Below are 20114 nucleotides of genomic sequence, written 5' to 3' on the forward strand. Positions count from 1 at the left end.
TTCTAATCTGGAGTGCTGGGCTTGATTCCCTGCTCCTCCACGTGCAGCCAGCTGGGGGACCTGGGGCTAGTCACTGTCCTGATAGCCCTGTTCTGACCTAGCAGTCCTCTCAGAGCTCTCTTGGCCCCACCTCCCTCACAGGGTCTCTGTTGTGGGGAAAGGGAGGGAAGGAGATTGTACTCTGCTTTGAGACTCCTTCGGGCAGTCAAAAGTGGGGTATAAAAAAGGGGGACATGGGAAAGGGGGACATGATACTTGGCATGATGAAGTCATAGGCAGCAATAGGGTGGCCAGCTCTGGGTTGGGAAATACCTGGAGACTTTGGGGGTGGAGCTGGGAGTGGGCAGGATCTGGGGTGGACCTCAGTGGAGGAGAATGCTATGGAGTCCATCCTCCAAAGCAGCCCTTTCCTCTAGGGGAGCTGATCTCTGTCGCCTAGAGATGAGCTAGAATTGGGGGGAGCCAAGGCGTTCCTCAAGCAGCAAGGTTGTCTGTAAGCATTAAGAGAAAATTCAGGAGGCATGATTCAGTTGTAGTGCCTCCACATCTTGCCTTGTGAAAAGAAAAAAAAACTTTGGCTAAATAGAAGCTTTGGAAGCAAAAAACATAGCTCTTTAGCCTGCAGTTCTTTGATCTCGTCTCTAGTGTGTCTTAAACAACGATGGGAAACTGCTTCCACTCAAGCATATAAGGAAGCAGCATCTAGAATACGCCCCTGGGAGGGCACTGCATTCAGTGCTGCAAATTGTATGGTAATCCCTGACCCTAAAGAAGTCCAACTGGCCTGAACCAGAGCCAGGGCCAGGGCCTCTTCAGCCTGGCGGAAGGAGCTTCCCCAGAACATCAGGGCCTTAACGGAACCGTCACAGTTTTGTAAGACGGAGCTCTTCCGCCAGGCCTATGACTGAGGCCTGTTTGGACAAGTAAGTATGCCAACATAAAGGGCTTTCCCTGTTGCAAATCAGACAACTCATATTGTCTATCCCGAAAGGAGATCAGCGAAGCTATCACCAACTGCTTGGTCATTTTTACCTGTTAATGCTTTTAAATGTTTTATAATGTACTGGATATTTATTATTATTATTATTATTATTATTATTATTATTATTAGAAGAAGAAGAAGAAGAAGAAGAAGAAGAAGAAGAAGAAGAAGAAGAAGAAGAAGAAGAAAAGTTGGTTCTTATATGCCGCTTTTCTCTAACCAATGGAGTCTCAAAGCGGCTTACAGTTGCCTTCCCTTTCCTCTCCCCACAACAGACACCCTGTGAGGTGGGTGAGGCTGAGAGAGCCCTGATATCACTTCTTGGTCAGAACAGCTTTATCAGTGCTGTGGTGAGCCCAAGGTCACCCAGCTGGCTACATGTGGGAGAGTGCAGAATCAAACCCGGCATGCCAGATTAGAAGTCTGTACTCCTAACCACAACACCAAACTGGATGATGATGATGTGAACTGTCCCAAGACGGCAGGTCCAATTGGGGCCCTCTACAAGTATGACAGATAGAACATTTAGCAAGGCTGTGCTTTTCCGTAAGGCTCTTGCACAGTTGCTTTTGTAAAAGAACCCCTTTAAATAATGCATACCATGACCCTGACTTTGACACTGACACGACCTTACCAGCAATCCAGTAACGTCCTGAGCGTGTATCTACTTGCCGGCTGCCTAGTGCCACGAGGAACAATTTCTGCTAATAACCGTGCAGACGCAAATGTAGCATACGTGCGTCAAATCTCATTTTAATGTGCAAATGTGTCACCAGTTCAAGAGTACCGAGGATCAACTTGAGCGGAAAACGACTGGGTTTACGGGGAAAATGTACGATGAATTTCCCAGCATGCAATTTGTAAAAAGTATAACACTGCGAACCTGGAATGCACTGCAGAGATGGAATCAAATGCACGAAATTGAGATCTTTTTGCACCAAGCACAAGTTTTGTCAACAGACTTTGATGCTTGGATGTCAAAGTCCTTGGGTGGGCTGCAAGCCTCACCTACTACAACTTCCCTCCTGCTGTGTAAAAGGCACTACTCCACATAAACCACCCAATTCCCTTTCCATACATGCTGAAAACAGAACATTCACACTCAGTAATGAAGAGGGGCTCAAAGAATACTCCTTGGCTTGCTTCTTACAATAGTACATCTCCAGATACTTGGCTTGTGATGCCACCTGTCTGGTCTAAGGACAGGAAACCTAACTCAGCATGGGCTGTTACTTGAGGGAATGGCTCTATAATTGGGTGGAGATGGTCGGGGCTAATAACAGGTCTCTTTTAATTATTCTGCTCTACAACTGGGAATGCTGCCAGTAATCACTAATCTTGACATTTTTATTCCCTCTACTAAGTTTTTGAACTGGAGTAGAACCCAAAGGACTGGTAGCCTGATAACCCTACAAGCTCAGCTTGTTGTTAGAGCAAAGCTCTTGAATTGGCTAAACAAGTTAATCATATTGCATATTTGTTGGATATTTTCATGATGCTGTTTACTGTTTTACTGCTAATTTACTCCCCCCTTATGTATGTAGTCCAGTGACTTCCATTTTATTGTCTGGAGAAATGTGCATGCACATTAAAATGCACACCTTGAAAAACACCTTGTTGGTCTTAAAAGTGCCATTGGACTCAAACTTTGTTATACAACTGCACAGCACCGATAATTGACATGTTGTATTAGGTTTTCTTTTAGAATGCAGCCCACACAGTCCCAAAGTAAGAAATAAATACATCTGGGAATGCTACATAGTTGTTTTAGGGCACTGATTTTAGGGCACTGGTATTTGCACAAAGTTTATATTTCGATGATTGACAGCTGTACACCTCTCTGGCGTTTTTCTGCCAAGCTGAGGGTTATGCTGTTATGACCCCCCCCCTTTCTCCTACCATCCCACATGACAGACAGATTGCTATGGGCAATATTAGTATTGTAATTTTACAGTGTTTCAAATCTTAATTTAAATGATGAATTAGATTTATATCTGTTATCTTTTTAGAATTTTATTGATGCAATTTTACCGATGTTGTGACCTGCCCTGAGTCTGTCGAGATAGGGTGGAATAAAAGTTTAAATATAATATAATATAAATAAAAGAAGTATCTCAAAGAAGTCCTTTGGTCTCATTAAACCAAGCAAACAAAGCTTTTTTGGCCTGTCATTCCCTTCACACGCTGGTTATTCTAGCATCCCACTTACCACTTGGGAGGGTGACCTCCAAGGAATACCAAGGTGATCATGAGAGAGCCAGTAGTAGCAAATCTTAGGACCTCCTGGCTATAGGACCAATGAAGAAATAGGCTGCCTAAGGAAGTGGTGAGCTACTCTCAAGCAGCAGCTGGACAGATACTTATCCTGCATGTTTTAGGCCAGGCAGGTGTATACCAGATGTATACCAGTGCCCTAAAACAGCCATGCAGCATTCCCAGGTGTATTTATTAGGCATTTGCTGGCAGGGGCTCATGGGAATTGTAGTCCATGGACTACAGTTTGACTACCCCTGCTTTAGGCTGATCCTGCATTGAGTAGGGGGTTGGACAATATGCCCTGCATGGCTCCTCCCAACTCTATGATTCTAAATATTTCTCCAAGAGAATATTTCAGGGAAAGATTTAATTTCCTATTTAAAAGAACTTTATTTGGTTCCCCACTGAACTAATGCTAACTCTGAAACCACAGGTCTCTCCTTTGGAACTGATCGGCCAGACTAGCCAGAACTTGACAAGATCTTGAAAGCTTTGCAGGGTCAGTCCTGGTGGGGACTTGGCTGGGAGACCCGCCCCTCAAAGCAAGCCCCAGCTGATCCTCCAAAGCAAGCAATGGCTAAACTGCCTCTTTGCCTTGACACCGTATGGCAGGGGTGTCCAAACTATGGCTCCCCAGCTGTCAATGGACTAATCACCATGAGGCCCTGCCAGTGTAGTGGCAGGGGCTCATGGCTATTGTAGTCCACTGACATCCGGAGAGCCCCAGTTTGATCCGTGGGGGACGTGACTGAATTGCAAAGAGGGAGGCCTCCCCAGCACCCAACTTTCCTCTCTCCCTTCTTCTCAAGGTTGTCCTCCTTTAGTTTCTCTTTTCAATCAGAACCAGTATCCGCTGGGACAGGGCAAAAGACCGAACGGCTCAGAACGGGCATTAAATATACAAGAGTACCATCAAAAAAACCCAGAAATACAGAGCCTCTGAAAACATCCTTCATGAACTTTCACATCTGACTGTCAAAACAGTGGATGTCTTATTTGAAAGAATAAATCTTATCGAGGCCAAGATTGACAATATGTCGGAATTGCTTGCAAAACACCTTGGCTTTAATCCTCATTGGGTAGGAGGTCTACCACCCAAATCCTAATATACTTAATTGGACAAGAAGCCACTCAGTCTTTGGAGGAGAGTTATCAACTCAAGTAGTTGTCCTGCCAAGTGTGCCTGGTGGTACGAAAGTTTGGAGATCATCTCATTCCTTGATGGACCAAGCAACAGGTACCATTCTTGGTGTGAGTACTTCTTCACTTGATTTACTTGTTCAAACGGAGCAAACCAAAACAAACTCAAAGAATCCTGCTGCGTTTGAGAGTCCCAGGTTTCCTTCTTACTGCTTCGTAGGAAGATATGTCTGGATGTGCCTCATGAACCCCATTTTAAGAATATAGATGGACGATTGCAAAACCCAGATTTTGGTTTTGTGCAGCAAAGAAAGGTAATAGTGGCGGATAGGATTGTTTGGGTGGAGTATCGGAAAGAAGGGTTAAGTGAGGCAGCTAGAGAGAAAAGATACTACCGAGAGTTGGAAGAACAGGTAAAATAATTAACCAGCACCAAGGAAGTGGAATTCTACGGCTTTTCACTCCTTGAATGGGGTTACCTGACGGAAATCATTAAATCAGGGCAGATGATATTACTCAGGACTCCCATTTTGGGCATAAGGCTAAGGAATCTAAAGGCAGAATCTTTTTTTTTTTTCATCAGAATATTCTAAATTTACCAATAAGCCTAACATGATCGTTTGGTCTCCAATATCCTGGGCTGTAAAGACAAACCTTTAAAAATGCTAAGACGCTCTAGAAAAATTGGGAACATGGTCACCCACCACCAACAAAGACCTTCACAGAATCTCAGGGGCAATTTTGAGTGTGGTTGGTGCCAGGTATATGGACTGGCATGCCAAAAAGAGAGCCGGAGGCTACCCCATCCTTTCAATTTCAGGGTCCTTTCACCTTTCTAGTGCATATTTTGGCAGAAAGATGTCTCAGACGCAGGCTTACAATATACTTCAAGAAATTATTCAGAAGAGAGAGAATGCCAGGGATATGAAGAAAACCCATAACATTCAGTGAGTGAGCCACCCCCACCCACCCACCCACAATACATAAGAAAAATACCACTTCTCTGCAAACGCTAAGACACAGCGGGAGTGAAAGGTAAGTAAATGTAAAGGTAAAGGTATCCCCTGTGCAAGCACCGGGTCATGTCTGACCCTTGGGGTGATGCCCTCTAGTGTTTTCATGGCAGACTCAATACGGGGTGGTTTGCCAGTGCCTTCCCCAGTCATTACCGTTTACCCCCCAGCAAGCTGGGTACTCATTTTACCGACCTCGGAAGGATGGAAGGCTGAGTCAACCTTGAGCCGAGTGCTGGGCTCGAACTCCCAGCCTCATGGACAGAGCTTCCAGACTGCATATCTGCTGCCTTACCACTCTGCGCCACAAGAGGCTCGAAAGGTAAGTAAATATCCTAAAAATGAAGTTAGAGCGTCAATGCACTCATGGAATGAAACGTGAAAATATGAACAATAGGTCTGTATGGCTGAGGATGTAATCAAAGACTATATAAGGAGAGCAGAGTGCCTGTGGGATTTGCAACTAGTCATTTAACTCTTACAACATTATCATGTTATTCAAACAACTGCTTTCAAACAACCAGTTTAAGATGATGGGGGAAAGATTCTCTGTTCCAGTCTTGCTCCATTGGATACAATGAGACTGGATTGAAGCATCCACTCTGGATGCCCCTTGAGTTGACCACCTGGTCCAATTTTTTCGAGACTTGGGGGGGGGGTCATCAGAAAAGAGGGTCCCTCAAGCGACACGGAACGTTTGGAGCCTCTAACTTCACTCCCCCCCTCCTGAAAGCCACGGAGAAGATGGAAACGTGAACTTTAACAAAGCAGGAAGGGAATTTTCCTGCACATACCCAGGACTAGCATGCAGGTGCCAGCCTCCAGGCAGGAGATGATGGGAATAAACAAGTATTCTAGCTCATCTTCACACAGAGCAGTTCTCATCACCTCCCCTGGAGAAAAGAGATGCATGCTGGAGCTGCAGAAGAAACCTGTGGCTTCACACCCCAGGAATACTTGGGTGCCAGCCTCCAGGTGAGAACTGGAGACACACTGAAATCACACTGAGTTCCCCTGGAGAGGAGGGGATGCCTACTACTTGCAAAGTCTGTGTGTGTGGGGAAGAATCTCACAGCACACTAGGAGCCAGATGGGATGCCAGCCTCCAGCTGGAACCTGGAGGCCCACTGAACACCACACCAGAGAGAGACCACTTCAGTTCCCCTGGAGAGGAGGGGATGCCTGTTACTGCCAAGGAAATCTTGCAGCACACTCGGAGTCTCAAGGGATGCCAGCCTCCAGGGGGAAACTGGAGACCTACTGAAATGACACATCTCAGAACTACAACAGAGAAGAGACCGGACAGACACATCAACACCTTAGCAAGGCCTATCTGTGTGACTACACACACGCCAACAGCACAGAAGCACACTGCCTGCCCCGCCCAGCAGTGGCAGAACAAACCCATCATGATGTCCGGCTCATAAAAAGACAATCCATTTGCCCCACCCAAACCTCAAAAAGCACATGGACAGCTTCCTACCCCTCTCTCAACAGGATCAATGCACACACCCACCCTCAGTGCCCAGGGGAGGAGCTATGGGCAGCCTAAGTGCTGGATCCATGATTCATCATCACAGGCTTGCCCTTCTCCCCCACCCCCAAAACAACAGCTGATTTTTATACCCCGATTTTCACTACCCAAAGGAGGCTCAAAGCAGATTGCAAATACCTACCCCTCCTCTCCCCACACCAGACACCTTGAGAGGCAGGTGGGGCTGCGAGAGCTCTGACCAGACTGCTCTGTGAGAACAGCACTATCAGGGCTGCGACAGGCCCAAGGTCACCCAGCTGACACTGGCTGCACATGGAATACTGGGGAATCAAACCTGGCTCTCCTGATCACAGGCCATCTCCTTTAACTGCTACACCCATAACGTCCACAACTCCCATGGCCACCCTGAGAGCTGATAGGTCGGGATTTTTTTTTTGGGGGGGGGGGGTGGCTGGTAGCCAATCAAAATGGGCAATGACGGCCTTGCCGCTTCTGTCTACAGGGTTTTAAGTTTGGGAAGGGTGTTTTTCAACACCCCCCCCCCCCAGAACGGACTCAGAGGGAACCCCGACACAGCGATTCTGTGTTCGCCTCATTCCTCCTTAAAGTCCAGTTCTGGGGAGCCAAAAGCCAGCAAGGGGATCCTGGAGAAAGGCCAACTGTTGAGCTTTTTCGGGTTTCAGGCGGGAGCGCTGAGCGCAATGTTCCCTGCATGAGAAAATGCCCACTCACTCTGGATGCTGGTGGGAGGGCAAAGGAGGGCATGACAGGAAGGTGAGTGTCCTGCATAGAGCGGGGGGTTGGGGGGTTGGACAGGGGTAGTCAACCTGTGGTCCTCCAGATGTTCATGGACTACAATTCCCATGAGCCCCTGCCAGCATCTGCTGGCAGGGGCTCCTGGGGATTGTAGTCCATGAACATCTGGAGGACCACAGGTTGACTACCCTTGGACTAGATGACCCATGAGTAAGGTGACCAGATTTCAAAATTGGTAAAGAGGGGCACCATTGACGGTTCTTGATTAAAAATTTGGTCTATATGGAGCAACAAAAAGTTTCATAAAACGCCTAGAATGCAAAAACAGTCTTGTAATATATATATATATATTTAAAACTCAACGTAAGTAAAAATTGCCAGGTGCCCCCAGATGTCCCTCCAAAAGTGGGACAATCTGCTCACCTTACCCATGAGGTCCCTTCCAACTCTTATTATTCTATGAGCCTATGATTCTACGCCGGAGAAGGCCGGGCCAACCTCACGGGACAGCTGCTCTGGGGCTCCCCAGGTGCGTCCTGCAGCCGTCCCCACAAGAAAGCGGCTGGAGCCACCCCAGCAAGCAGCCCTCCAGCTCCGGCCCCTTGCAAGTGGCCGCTGCAGGGGCAGGCGGGCAAGGAGCAGGGGTTGAATGAAGGTGCGGGGCAGCCTCCCTTTTTCATTTCCAAGCGATCCTTCCCACGCAGCGTCCGCGGCGCTTCCCGCGGCTTCCCGCGGCTCCTCTTGGTGGCTTCATGCCTGCGCCCCCCGCGCCTCGACCTGCCCTCCGCCAGGACGCCTCCCCAGCCCCGACGGCCGCATCGCCCCCTCTGGCCACTCACTTGCTCCTCCGCAGCAGGGCGCCGCCGCCTGCCCGCCTGCCTGTCCGGGTCGACGAGGGGAGCTGCTTCCTGCCCGGAGCAAGGCGGCGCCTCCTGGGCCGCTCGCCGCCGCCCCACCTTCCCAGCGCCGCACGCTGGCCCGGCAAGAGGCCCCCGCGGCAGGCAGTGCGCGCCGCCCCTCCCCGTCTGGCCCCAGCAGGCGGGCCCGTCCCGACAAGCCTGCCCTGCGCCGCCCCGAGAGCCCGAGGAGGGAAGGGGAGGGAGCGGGCAAGGCGCCGCGACGCCACCGGGGAAAGGCTGCGGTCGTTTCGAGAGCCATTCCCCGGCTTTTCCCCGCAGACAGGCACGCAGCATCCTTCTCTAGCCTCTGGTTTGTATTTGCACGACAACCCGGAGAGGTAGGCTGGGCTGAGAAGAAAAAAGATGAAGAGCTGGGGTTTTGCTATCTGCTTTTTACTACCCCGAGGAGGCTAGAAGTGTCCTAGGATTGCCTTCTGCGCCCCACAACAGACAGCCTGTGAGGGAGGTGAGACTGAGAAAGCTTGGGAGAGAGCTGTAGTGACGGTTGCCCAGCTGGTTTCATGAGTGTCAAAGCAGCGTGCAATCTCCTTCCCTTCTCCTGCCCAAAACTGACACCCTGAGAAGAACGTGAGGCTGCGAGAGCTCAGGGAGAACTGTGATGGCTCAAGGTCACCCAGCTAGCCTCATGAGTCTCAAAGCGGCTTAGGATTCCCGTCCCTCCCTCTCCCCATAGCAGACACCCTGTGAAACAGGTGGAGCTGAGAGAGCTCAGAGAGAACTGTGACTGGCTCAAGGTCACCCAGCAGGCCTCCTGAGTCTCAAAGTGGCTGAGAGACTTCAGGAAGAACTTTAACGGCTCAAGGTCACCCAGCTGGCCTCATGAGTCTCAAAGCAGCTTAGGATCACCTTCCCTTCCTCTCCACATAACATAACCTTGTGAAACAGGTGGGGCTGAGAGAGCTCTGAGAGAACTGAGACTAGCTCCAGCTCAGTTGGCTGACTGCATGTGGAGGAGTGGGGAATCAAACCCATCTCTCTAGTTTAGAGACTGCTGCTCTTAACCACTACAGCCAGGGGTGGCCAAACTGTGGCTCTCCCAATATCCATGGGCTACAATTTCCATGAGGCTCTGCCAGCAGTATGCTAGCAGGGGCTCATGGGAATTGTAGTCCATGGACATCCGCAGAGCCACAGTGGCTGGCTCTTGAAGAAGGTAGGTTGTGTCAGTAGACCTGCCAAGGACCAAGTTTAAAGATTGTAGTTTACACTGTAATTGGCGCATGCGTGGCTAGACCCCCTCTGCTGGATCCAGTCGGTTTAAATTGAAACTGACCAATAGTGAGCAGGGATGGGAAAGATTAATTGTTTACTAATGTATGTAAATTGGGGTTTTCGGGGGTGGGGGCTTGGATTCAGTCTAGTTTATTCTTGGAACATGCTGGGGTCACAATACAGAGCTCAAATCACTTCCAGGGTCCGTGTCCAGACCTGAACCCACGGATTTAACAGGCTGGGCGAACAAGAAGGCCTGGTTTTGTACACCCTGCTTTTCATGACCTGAAGGAGTCCTGAAGTAGCTTACAAACACCTTTCCCTTCCTTTCCCCACAACAGACACCCTGTGAGGCAAGTGGGGCTGAGATCTCTCCCCTAACACTTCCAGGGAGCAAGAGAGCTTAGTTCCATCAGCTGTCTGTGAAAAGGACCGAGGCAGATTGAGATTTGGTCAAAGGAGTTGTACAAGAAGAGGTAGCCTTTATGCCCGGCTTTTCACAGCCGAAAGGAATCTCAAAGTGGTTTCCAATAACTGCCCTTTCCTCTCTCCACTCCATACAACTTGTGAGGTAGGTGTGGCAGAGAGAGAGAGAGAGAGAGCTCTGGGAGAACTCTGCAAGAACAGCTTTAACAAGACTGTGACTAGATCAAGGTCACCCAGCTGGCTGCATGTGGAGTAGCGGGGGAATCAAACCTGGCTTGCAGATTAGAAGCCTCTGCTTGTAACAACTACCCCAAGCTGGTGTTTGATGTTTGCGGGGGCACAGGTGTATCTAGATGAAAGCCCACTTCATCAGATGCATGCAATGTTATTTAAAAGTACACAGTGCTTTCTTGTCAGATTGTCAAGAAAGGCGACTATAGATCTTTATCCTTTCTCCATAAAATGCCAAGAACACAAGATAAAGAACAGATTCAAAAAGGGCAGCCTGGTTAGTTGGTTATAGCTAAACCAATACAGTCTGTGCAGTTTCACCTGCTTTTGTTGTTGTTGTTAGGTGCGAAGTCGTGTCCAACCCATTGCGATCCCATGGACAATGATCCTCCAGGCCTTCCTGTCTTCTACCATTCCCCGGAGTCCATTTAAATTTGCACCAACGGCTTCAGTGACTCCAGCCAGCCAGCTCATTCTCTGTCGTCCCCTTCTTCTTTTGCCCTCAATCACTCCCAGCATTAGGCTCTTCTCCAGGGACTCCTTCCTTCTCATGAGGTGGCCAAAGTATTTGAGTTTCATCTTCAGGATCTGGCCTTCTAAAGAGCAGTCTCCTCTAGGACTGACCGGTTTGTTCGCCTTGCAGTCCAAGGGACTCGCAAGAGTCTTCTCCAGCACCAGAGTTCAAAAGCCTCAATTCTGTGACGCTCAGCCTTCCTTATGGTCCAACTTTCACAGTCATACACCTGCTTTATTGTGGCATAAAATTTGTTACGGATCATAGCTCACTTCTGGATTTAACATATCCCGCCCTCCTTCTGAGATGCTCAAAGTTATTACTTGGCATTGACCCTCCTTCATTTTCTCTTCACAACAGCCCTGTGAGGGAGGTTACATTGAGAGAGCATGAATCTAAACCAGGAAATTTCATGGCAGCTGGGGATTCGAACCCAGATCTCCGTCATCTTAGTTCAACATGTCGACCAGAACACCCCACTGGCAAAAAAGGCATGAAGCGTTGCTCTTGATTGGCAGGCATATCTGCAAACATATGGCCACAGAAGAAAAAGAAAGTGTAAATTATTTTTCTCATTTAAACATGTTCTTTTGTGGCTAAATGTCACACACGAAATTAGCAGCAGGTGTGGTGTTTTTAGCGCAGAGCTCAAACAGGTAAAAGCAATTTTAGAGACTAACAAAATGTATTGCATCAGAAAATTTTGCAGATGTACATCTGATACATGATGTGTATATCCATGAGGCTGATGACTTCATATTAGACACGGCAAACAACAGAAAGGTGTTTGTGTGTGTGTGGGGGGAGTGTATACAGCTCCAGCCTATGGCAGCCAAATAAAACAGAAGTCCCATGGAGCCTTTGTCTTTGTGTTTGTGAGTCACAGCAAAACTTCTTCCGATGGGAGTCAAAACAAGATGAAAATTAGAACATGATGAAAGAAGTTCAGCTTCTGTTCTCTTCGGAACATCTTTCTCCCCTTTACTGTAGTTGGCTGCCTTGCGTGTAAATACGCTGGCTTTACAAACGCACATGACTCACAAAAATTGGTGCTGAATAAAAATGGTGTGAGTCTTTGAAGTGCCACTGGACTGCTTTTTTGTTTTGCTGTTAAGAGACTTGCACGCCATCCATCTGGAACGACTGCACGACAGCAGAATGTACTGGAATGACTGCACAAGAGTAGGAATGACAGAACCTCCCTTGGTTAGCAGAAGAGAAATCCATGGGAAGACCTGGGAAGACCTATGAGTGTGGCCAAACTTGATATCTCTTAGGCCCTAACCACAATACCTTTTTAAAAACATGCCAGGCTCACGTTCCCTGACCTTGCTCACTTTTTGCACCACCTACAAATAATCATTTGAAAAAGGCCAGATAGCCCACCCCAACCAAACATAGTGTGTGTGTGGGTGGGGTGTGGGGGGAGGGAGAGCTTTTTAAAAATAGTCACTTTTTACTACCGGAAAGAGTCCTAAAGGGGCTTACAAAGAACTTTCCCTTTGTCTCTCCACAACAGGTACCCTGTAAGGTAGATGAGATGAGAGAGCTCTGAGAGAACTGAGACTGGTCCTAGGTCATCCAATTGGCCCTCGGTCACCCAGCAGGCATCATGTCTCAAAGCAGCTTACCATCGCCTTCCCTTTCCTCTCCCTACACAGACATCCTATGAGGGAGGTGAGGCTGAGAGAGCCCTGATATTACTGCTTAGTCAGAACAGCTTTATCAGTGCTGTGACTAGCCCAAGATCACCCAGCTGCCTGCACGTGGAGGAGGAGCGGGGAATCAAGCCCAGCTCGCCAGTCCGCACTCCTAACCACTACACCAAGCTGGAAGTATATTCAAAGGAGCAGGAAGTTGCCAAGGAGCCAATCAGGACACTGAAGGAAAGTATTTAAAACTATCAGGAAGTTCCTGGTCTAACAGTGCTAAAAGATGCATCTCCTCCAGGGCCCCCTGCAGGATGCTCTTCAAATCCTGTTCCACCAGGCACACTGTAGGTCTTGCATACTCCCACTGTGGTCCATCCATTTCTGGGTGGGCCTTCCTCTTCCTACTGCCTTCAACGCTTCCTAGCCTTATTGTCTTTTCCAGTGAGGCAGATCCCAAACATGCAGGGACTCGGAAGAACCAGCAAGCCACGTGTGCTAGCACTGACAGCTCCAGGTTGGAAGACACCTGGAGATTGGATGGTAGAGCCCAGGGAGAGTGGGATTTGGGAGTGTGTGTGACCTCGCTAGGATATATTGCCACGCAGCCCACCTTCCACAGAAGACTTTCCCCCCAGGGAAACTGATCTCTGTCGCCTGGAGAGGGGTGGTCCTTTGGGGAGACTTCCAGGCTACACCTGGAGGTTGGCAACCCTACCTGTGCACTGCTACACAGGTTGGGGACCCCAGGCCTGGCCTGTGAACTCTGTAATGTAGGAAAAGAAGAGATAGTTTTTTGTACCCTACTTTTTACTCCCCAAAGGAGTCTCAAGTAGATTATGATTGCCTGTCCTTCCTTCCCCCCACAGCAGAAACCCTGTGAGGTAGATGGGGCTGAGAGAGCTCTGAGAGAACTGTGACTGGTTCAAGAAGAGCTAGTTTTTTATACCCTACTTTTTACTCCCCGAAGGAGTCTCAAAGCGGCTCATGATTGCCTGTCCTTCCTCCCCCCTCCCCCAACAGCAGACACCCTGTGAGGTAGATGGGACCGAAAGAGCTCTGAGAGAACTGCCTGGTTCGAGGTCACCCAGCTGCCTTTGGAGGAGAAGTGGGGAATCAAGCCTGGTTCTCCAGATTTTGAGAGCGCCACGCTTAACCACTACACCACACCGGCTCTGTATGAATTGGATGCTAGATCCTCAAAACGTCCCTCGGTTCCACCAGCGCACCTTCTGGAAAGTGTAAAATGCCTATAAACTAGTGTGACCGAACTGCCTCACTTAGCTTCATGTCGAACTGGAATTTTGGTTCGGCTCCTGTCCCAACCCACAGATGTACTGCAACTCGACAACAGGATTGCTCAGAGGTTGTGCTTGAGATAGTAGCCCTCGGGGCATTATTTGTGAGGGAAGATTTTGAAACAGCCCACTGCATACCCTTGAAGTCTGTCATGCCTAAACCTGTCCAGTGGGATATAAAATGGAGCCAGCTCATGTGAACTCCCCACCTCAGTGAGTAATGCCAAGATCTTTGTGGCCGGGTGGGATTTCTGCACATGATTCAGGGAGATTAGTAAGGCATGAAAATGTATCACAGCCATGTGGAGTTTCCCCTCTAAGATGATGGGGTTGATTCAGAGCAACGTTGTGTTTTTCAAAAACAAAAAGTATACCTTGAGTCCTGTTAGGTGGTCATGCAGTAATTTCCCAGACCTGGATCTCAAATTCGAATCTCCCCCCTCAAAATAAGGATATTGAATGCTGAACCAGTGTCATACCTAACCTATTTGGTGTCCAGAACACCTTGGTGTAGTGATTAGGAGTGGCAACTTCTAATCTGGCGAACCAGGTTTGATTCCCTGCTCCTCCTCCACATGCAACCAGCTGGGTGACCTTGGGCTTGCCACAGCACTGATAAAGCTGTTTTGACCAAGCAGTGATATCAGGGCTCTCTCAGCCTCACCGGGCGTCTGTTGTGGGGAGAGGAAAGGGAAGGCGAATGTAAGCTGCTTTGAGCCTCCTTCGGGTAGAGAAAAGTGGCATATAAGAACCAACTCTTCTTCTTCTTCAGTGATATCAGGGCTCTCTCAGCCTCACCTCCCTCACTGGGCGTCTGTTGTGGGAAGAGGAAAGAGAAGGCAACTGTAAGCCGCTTTGAGACTCCTTTGGACAGAGAAAAGCGGCATATAAGAACCAACTCTTCTTCTTCAGTAATATCAGGGCTCTCTCAGCCTCATCTCCCTCACAGGGTGTCAGCTGTGGGGAGAGGAAAGGGAAGGCGAACGTAAGCCGCTTTGAGACTCCTTCGGGTAGAGAAAAGCGGCATATAAGCACCAACTCTTCTTCTTCTTCAGTAATATCAGGGCTCTCTCAGCCTCACCTCCCTCACAGGGTGTCTGTTGTGGGGAGAGGAAAGGGAAGGCGACTGTAAGCTGCTTTGTAAGCGGCATATAAGAATCTTCTTCTTCCTCTTCTTCACACCCCTTGACTGTTTTGTTTTTTTGGTATCAACTGACAGCGGACTTAGGGCAACCTCGTAAGGTTTTCAAGGGAAGATAATTTTTTTTTTTGGGGGGGGGGGTGGAGTTTGCCATGACCTGCCTCCATGTCAGCCCTCCTTAGCTGCTGAGGTCTGATGAGATTAGGTTAGTTTGGGGCTATCCAGGTCAGGCACCCTCCTTAATATGAGTAAGTGATTTTCAGCAATAATCATGAAATCAAAGAAATAATAATAATGGCCAGAACCAATAATAACAACAACAGCAGCCAGAAAGGAAAGGAAGTCAGTAACTGTGTATATATCATTGGGCCAGGAAAAAATAGAATCAGATTCTAATATGTTTCCATAGATAAAGAGGCAACTGGGATCACACCCGGACTCTTGATGACTGCCAAAGCTGTTAATTGGTTGCTGTCAAGGGCCAAGAACTGCACTTTTCTGCATCTTTTGCAGTTATTTCAAACCATACCCCCCAAAAATCCAGCATGAATGGATTCATCAAAAGGACTGAATGCGACCCTCCAGGCTTGAACAAAGACATTGGTTTCCTCGCTCACTAGCTCATCATGACCTGCCATTTACAGATGTTAATATCTTCTGCTTTTTGTGATTAGATTACTATATTTTACACCTAGGGCCCGGTGAGAATTGCAAAGGAACCCCTCCCATCTGACTCCAATGTTGCTGGAGTAGTGGCTCCCCCCTCCGATCATTCCGGCGTCACCATGCCCCCCCCAGTTTGCCCCCCCTTAGCTTTGTTGCCACCATGGCCTGGCAGAGGAGGATGTGTAGGAGCAGACAATGCTCTTGTATTTGAGGAGATTTAACTCTCCTGTTCCTCTCCCCATCCTAATTATCAGATTTTTCTGCAATCCCCAAAGGTTGCTCAATTATCAGCCCTCTACCAGCGTGGCCCTGAACCAAAGATTTAAGGGTCTGCAAACAGACCTATACTCCACTATTAGAATATGCAGGTGGAGACACAACAAGAGATATTTGAAAGAGCAGCCATCACATCCCCCCAACTTTGCTTCCTCCCCCCCACTTCTGTCCCTCAACCACCCCTTCCTTCCTTCCTTCCTTCCTTCCTTCCTTCCTTCCTTCCTTCCTTCCTTCCTTCCTTCCTTCCTTCCTTCCTTCCTTCCTTCCTTCCTTCCTTCCTTCCTTCCTCTTTCTGCCTCAAAAACGGTGCAACTCCTTCCCCCCCGCCGAAGTTTTGCCTCCTCAGAGGCAGCCGTGGCAGCCTGTGTACAGAAAAACAAAACAAAACTAAGTACCTAAGTCCCTTGATGGTGAGCACCGAAACCCCAAAACCAGTTTGGGTTTGAAGCCTGGAAAAGAACCAGCTGTTTTATTTATTGTATTGTATTTATTATTCTATTGATTCTGCACACTCTCAGCCAGCTGACTTGTGTGTGTGGGGGTGTACAACAGTGAAATAACAGTAGAAACCATACATAAAAACGGTATCACAACCGCCCTGCAAACCCTAATACGCCTTCACCCACACTAGTCCCCTACAACTAGCATCTCCAGAGGGTAGGTAGAGATGGAGGAGAAGGAAGGAAGAGGGGCCTCAAGATCTTCCTCAACCTAAGGGGCTTTACGCACCGGGATCTTTGTAGCAAATTGGTCACTGAATGAAAAATCGCCATTTAAAGTAGTGGAATTCGTCGTTATGCATACCTGCCTTTGTAGTGGAATCCAGTTGCGTTTTGTAGCGTTTCCCACAGGCTTCCAGTCTCAGCAGAAATCGCTAGAAAGGAAGCGCTATTGCCGAGCTCGTCCCGCCCCTGGCCATCAAGCAGCCAATGGGCAGCCGTTAGCATGCTCCCAAACAGCCCCTTTCCCTTTAAGAAAGGTTTAAAAAAAAAAAAACAGACCCATTGCAACGAATCTGTGTTAATTCGTTGCAACGGAGAGACCCATCCAGCTGCCTGGTGTGTTTGAGCTGTCGTTTGATCGTTGCCACGCTCCCTCCGAGTGAAAAAAAAAAATCCCCCCCCTCTCACGGGCCCGATTTTCGGCTGAATGAATGTGTAAAAAATAAAGGGAAAATACATCAGCAAACGGGCTTCTCTGTTCTTTGTGCTTAGTGACTGACGGGGAGGGACTGAAGCCGGGGAAGCCTCTAAACTGAAAGAGGCTCGTTGGTGCGTTTATCCCCGCTCGCTCGGAGAAAAAAAAAATGGTGATCGCTTCGCCGGAAGATCAGAGAAGAGAGCCAGGGGGAGGAACTTTGTAGAAACCGCAACAATGTTAACGCACAGGTCTTTTTCGCTAGTGTTGCAGATTGGTTGCAGGAGTGTATCGCTTTCCGGAGGGTGAATCCACTTTTGGGGATTTCCCTGAAAGTGCTACAAGGAAGCGCTTTTTGCAGATTGGTTTCAGGTGTGTGGCAGATTGTCGACGACGTTGTGCATAACAGCAAATCAGTAGCGTTTTCAATTGGCAACCATTGTGCTATTTTGAAGGCGTGCAAAAAGCCCCTAAGTCTAGCCTCAACCAAACGCCTGGTGGAAGAGCGTCGTCTTAAAGGCCCTGCGGAACTGAGACAGCTCTGACAGAGCCCTTAGCTCTTCCGGGAGCTCATTCCACCAGTCCTTGGTTGAGGCCAGTGACCAGCAGTCTGTTCAAACCCGCAGAGCAAAGAGCCCAACGGGGGGCATAGGGAGTTAGGCGGTCCCTCAGTTTTATTTAAATGCTCCTCTATGTGGAATCCGCAGTACAGTCCTGAGCAGTTTCTTCATAGAAGAAGAAGAAGAAGGGTTTGTTCTTGTATGCTGCTTTTCTCTACCCAAAGGAGTCTCAAAGTGGCTTAAATTAACCTTCCCCTTCCTCTCCCCACAACAGACACCCTGTAAGGTGGGTGAGGTTGAGAGAGCCCTGATATTACTGAGGAAGAAGAAGACATGGTTCTTATATGCTGCTTTTCTCTACACAAAGGAGTCTCAAAGTGGCTTACAGTCGCCTTCCCTTTCCTCTCCCCATAACAGACACCCTGTGAGGTAGGAGAGGCTGAGGGAGCCTTGATATTACTGAAGAAGAAGAGTTGGTTCTTATATGCTGCTTTCCTCTACCCGAAAGAATCTCAAAGCGGCTTACAATCGCCTTCCCTTTCCTCTCCCCACAACAGACACCCTGTGAGGGAGGTGAGGCTGAGAGAGCCCTGATATCTCTGCTCGGTCAGAACAGCTTTATCAGTGCTGTGGCAAGACCAAGGTTACCCAGCTGGCTGTATGTGGGGGAGTGGGGAATCAAACCCGGCATGCCAGATTAGAAGTCCGCACTCCTAACCACTACACCAAACTGGCTCTGCCATGCAAACACACACCTCTTTCCTGGAGTTAGGTCTTCTGCAAATTCAAATTCAAAATGCATTATATTGCCTACACTCCTTTTTGGATGGTTGTTCAGCAGCCATATTTTAGTCTTGAAATACACACACACACACAAGTTCTTTGTAAAAGTCATTTGTAAAAGCTACCTTGGATCCTCATTGAGGAGAAAGACAGATGGAGAGAGAGGGAGAGGGAGAGGGAGAGGGAGAGGGAGAGAGAGAGGCAAGCAATGTGAAATCCCATGGCTAGAAGCAAGCAGAAGGCTTTCCCAGTCTCCCAAAGATGGAGACTTTTGGGGAAGGGTCGTCAACCCTGGGTTAAGAAATCCCTGGAAAATTCCTCACCACTCTCCTGGATCCTTTTACCACCACCCCTGGGGAGGCATACTGCTCACTTTGGGAACCCCGAGATTAGAATCATACCGTGCAGTTTGGTGTAGTGGTTAGGAGTGCGGACTTGTAATCTGGCATGCCAGGTTCGATTCTGCGCTCCTCCACATGCAACCAGCTGGGCTCGCCACGGCACTGATAAAACTGTTCTGACCGGGCAGTGATATCAGTGCTCTCTCAGCCTCACCCACCTCACAGGGTGTCTGTTGTGGGGAGAGGAATGGGAAGGCGACTGTAAGCCGCTTTGAGCCCCCTTCGGGTAGGGAAAAGCGGCATATAAGAACCAACTCTTCTTCTTCTTCCTCTTCTACATGGAGTTTCTTTAAAAATATCAAGAATTGTTGTGCAGCTGCATAGCTGTTGCTTTACGTTTATAATATTGTCACAAGTGTCTTTTCCCATCACATATTAGGATGCTAGAACTGTTTCTGCTTGTGAAATATATACTTAACTAGTAAATAAGCCCGCTGCACTCTGAATGCAGTGGGCGCTGCGCGTGGCTCGCAACTGGTCCCTTGCCGCTGGACTGACAATCAGAGGGCCCAATCGGCAGGCATGAAGCGGCTGCCGATTGGGCCCTCCGATTGTCAGTCCAGGGGAAGGGGCCTATCAGCACCCTTCCTCATCATGGACAGGGCCCACCCTCGGGGCCCTTAACAAATTATTTTATCCGCTCCACTAGGAGCGGTTAAAGATGATCAACATAGCAAGGAAAATAGACATTCTTGAACTAGGCTGAAATTGAAAAATGAGAGGCTGGGTTACTGCAAAATGACCAGCAGATGTCACCGTAACCATACCCCACCAGTCTACATGGCATTTCCATTGGCATTCACTTTTCCAATTCCTTCATTGCTCAGTCACAGCTCGGTGTGCGAACAGCCTTCTTTGAAAAGCAAATAATTCAGTATAAAGGGAAAAGAAAGGTTGCAAGCTCTGGGGTGTGAAACTCCAGGAGATTTGGGAGTGGAACATACAGAAGGCAGAATTTGGGAAGAAAAAGGAGCTTTGCAGAGACACAAGATCATAGAGGTCATTCTCCAAAGCTGCCGTTTCCCTCAGGGGAAATGATCTCTGCAGTCTGGAGATTAGTTGTAATTCCAGGAGATCTCCAGGCCCTACCTGGAGGTGTGATTCACCACTAGGTGTTGTGATGCGTAAACCATTTGATAAACCCAATAGCTCTTCCAGCTTTTAGGATCCCTCAGTAAAGCCAGGTTTGTGTCGTGGTTTAGAGCAATAGCCTCTAATCTGGAGAACTGGGTTTGATTTCCCAGTTTTCTACATGTAG

The 20114-nt window shown here is 48.5% G+C and overlaps 1 protein-coding gene across 3 annotated transcripts in view; it reads right to left on the reverse strand.

The window, feature by feature from the left end:
• The window catches only part of FERMT1 (FERM domain containing kindlin 1), a 290949-nt gene that overhangs the window by 44972 nt on the left and 225863 nt on the right, over positions 1-20114 (reverse strand). The window contains exon 1 of one of the 3 annotated variants that reach the window (XM_077313238.1): positions 8482-8614. The exons of the other annotated variants lie outside the window; for them this stretch is intronic. The gene's annotated coding sequence lies outside the window, so the exon portion shown is untranslated. Of the gene's footprint in view, positions 1-8481; positions 8615-20114 lie in introns of those variants that run through there. 3 annotated transcript variants of the gene reach the window in all.

Source organism: Paroedura picta, chromosome 1 (assembly GCF_049243985.1).
Source record: "Paroedura picta isolate Pp20150507F chromosome 1, Ppicta_v3.0, whole genome shotgun sequence".
Lineage (NCBI taxonomy): Eukaryota > Metazoa > Chordata > Lepidosauria > Squamata > Gekkonidae > Paroedura > Paroedura picta.